We start from the raw sequence: 3,550 nt of genomic DNA on the forward strand, positions 1-3,550 counted from the left end.
ATTTGTGTAGTTTTATGGATTTTATTCATAATGAGGAGTTATTTTGACTGAAAAAATGATGCTGTGACTTAACTTATTGTATTTAGAATATTAATTCCGATTCTTTAATTCAAGAAATTTGGAATTGTGTATATGTATGAATTTTAAACACACACACACACACACACACACAGAGAAAATCTGCCTTTTATAGATAAGATACATACAATCAAACATAGCAGATAATAGCTAACCTTTCGCTGCTGTTTGGACCTCGTTGTGTCCACCACTCTGATTGGTTGGTACTGGTGCAATTTGTCTCTTATTCTAATGCACCAATATGTAACCTAACTAATCACAGCCTCCAAATAAATCACGTGAGACAGCTGTTCACAATCCAATTTTGAGCCTACTGTTAGCTATAAAAACTCAAATTCTCCACATCTTGGGGTCTGTTGGTTCCAGACCTTCTAAGGTCTACGTACACAGCACTAGCAACACTGCCTTTGTTCAGGGAACACTTGTCTTCTACTGTGCCATTTTGGATTCCGGCATCTTTCATAAACTTGCTGCTATGTTTTCCAATGCTTCATGCTTTATTTCTGCAACTGCTTTTCTAGCATTTAACAAATCTACATCAGTTGGATGAAGGTACTCACTAGAAAAATAAATAATTTTCAGCTCATTGTTTTCACACTAAACACAGCCTTCTTTTCGCACATCTCCAGTATTCTTTTCCTAGTTTTGTATTACTTGAATGAAAATTGTAGATGTAATTGTTAGGTTGTTTCACATGAAATGTTATATTTGAAAGGTAATAATGGAATGTTTTAGAAGTGTTAGAGAACTGATTTATTTAATCAAAGTATGATCCATGTTCATTTATGATGTTTACCCAATCTATCTCTATGTCATATATTCCATCTTTTAAAAAAATTCATCTTTTGCTGTGATAAACTGTCCAAATGCTTCAATTATCTCTTCTCGATTTAAGAATGTTTTTATGCTTATGAAAAGTTCAAAATGCTTAAATAAGTGATGATCAGAAGGAGAGATATCAGGGGAATAGGGAGGATGTTGCAAAATCTCATAATTCAAGCTTTGCAACTTTTGGACCCAAGCTTGAGGAGTGTGAGGACATGCATTCATCATCATCATCATCATCATCATCGTTTAACGTCCGCTTTCCATGCTAGCATGGGTTGGACGATTTGACTGAGGACTGGTGAAACCGGATGGCAACACCAGGCTCCAGTCTGATTTGGCAGAGTTTCTACAGCTGGATGCCCTTCCTAACGCCAACCACTCAGAGAGTGTAGTGGGTGCTTTTACGTGTCACCCGCACGAAAACGGCCACGCTCGAAATGGTGTCTTTTATGTGCCACCCGCACAAGCCAGTCCAGGGGCACTGGCAACGATCTCGCTCGAAAATCCTACAGGAGCCAGTCAGGCGGTACTGGCAACGGCCACGCTCAAAATGGTGCATCTCATGTGCCACCCGCACGTGGATCAAAATTGAGCCATCTCTATTCACTAGTATGGGTAGCTTCTTTTTCAAATTCTCATGCATACAATCAATTTCCTGGTGATACAATGTTGCTGTTACCGTTTTTCCTTGTTGCAAAAATGAATAATGAATAACTCCCTTTGCAGACCACCATACAGTGACCACTAACTTCTTAGGGTGCAATGGTGGGTTTGGGTAGTGTTTAGGTGACTCTCCTGCATCTAATCACTGTCCTGTTCTCCTGCTGTTGTCAAAGAGTATCCATTTCTCATCACAAATAATGATTTGATGCAAAAATGGTCTTTTTCCAGTCAAGAAGGCAATAAGGAGCACACTTCGAGGCGCCTGTGCTTTTGAAACTCGTTCAGTTGATGTGGAACAAACCTATCTGTTTTCTTGACTTTTCCAATTTTTTTACAGGTGTCCAAAAACAGTTGTGCGAGATGTTTGGAGTTCTGATGAAAGTTTTCGAACCTTTGCTTTCGGATTTTGTTCAACCAAAGCATTTAATCCATCATGCCAAATAACTGATTTTAGCCTACCCCTTGGTTTATTTTTAAGGCTATCATCTCTTGAACAAGAGCTTTGGAACCATCTCTGAACAGTTCTGATGTCAACAACACCATTACCAAAGGCCCTCTTGATATTCTGTAGAGCTTCTGTGGCAGAAAATCACTCAACATAGTTTGGTTGTTATCATTTTCATAAGGTCTATGGGTACGAATTTTGTATACCAATATTGTTGGGAAAGAAAAAGAGTCAAGATTAAAATCAAAGTATACATAATTAAGTTTTTAAATGACTGAAATAACAAGTAATTAAAAATGCGACATTTCATATGAACCAACCTAATACTTTCATCAACTACTTTTTTTTTTTTTTTTTGGTCGATGCTATGAACTTTGTCATTTTGGAATGGGTAAAGTAAAGATTTGTACACTAAATTTGCAGCACTCTCTATACACAGCACCACACTTAAGCGAGAGAAGGAAAAAGAGAAAGTAAAACTGTTAACAGAGAAGGAAAAAGATTGATAATAACAATCCTATAATGAGGCTCGTTATAGTTCTGTGAATATATCATTGTTTTCTAAAGAGTTTATTTAAAATTGGACAAAATGTCATTGGACAAAAAAATCCTCAGACAAAAAGATGCTGGACCAAAAGATGTAGATGAAAAGATGTTTGATGAAATGACAATGGACGAAGACATAGCACCATGGATACAGACAGATCTGATGCCATCACTTGATACACATAATGGAAGAGAAGTAAAGATAGAGCAATAAAGGGTAATGGTGGAAGAGAAGCAGAGTATAAATGTTGTATTCAGATATGTAAATAAAAAAGACTATTAAAGAAATAAATAAAACTTTTGTCAGCTGTTACAATAGATCATGGAATTTTAATCACTGAGACGGAATTTATAAATTTGAATTGTAATGAATAGTATTTTTATCAATTATATGTCACAGTAACAAATGTTGCAGAGATAAGTTATCCATGAATCAATGCTGTGACCCAGTTTTCATTCTCCGTTATAGCCTCTTTTCTCTACTCACATTGAAAAAAGCATGAATGTGACTCCCACATTCCTTTCAAAATTTCTATTCTTTACCCTTAGACTAGTGATAAAGTAGTTTCCTACCCATTCCAGTTCATGGATCACTGATACAGTCCAAGATAAATAGTGGACCATCATACGAAAAGAGCTTCTTTTTTTTCATGAATGAATATACTGTATATATGAAAATATTTAATACATTTTAACACATATTTTCTGAGAAAAAAAGAAGACAAAATTCTATTTTGGTGATTATATTCAAAAGAAAACATGACAAACTGACATGTTATTTTTTATTAAACATTACTAATCTGGGAACTTTTTGATATCACTTCATATATATTCACTACAAAATTGGTTAGATGTTTTCTGACTTCTTGGTTATCTGTCTTGATATCATATTGTTCATTCAACTTCCTTGTGGCTTCTTTACCAACAAGATGCATCATTTCTTTTGAAAAGAGTTACAAAACCTGTTCTGCAAAAGCATTAGACTTCTTG

Source organism: Octopus bimaculoides, chromosome 14, assembly GCF_001194135.2.
Source record: "Octopus bimaculoides isolate UCB-OBI-ISO-001 chromosome 14, ASM119413v2, whole genome shotgun sequence".
Lineage (NCBI taxonomy): Eukaryota > Metazoa > Mollusca > Cephalopoda > Octopoda > Octopodidae > Octopus > Octopus bimaculoides.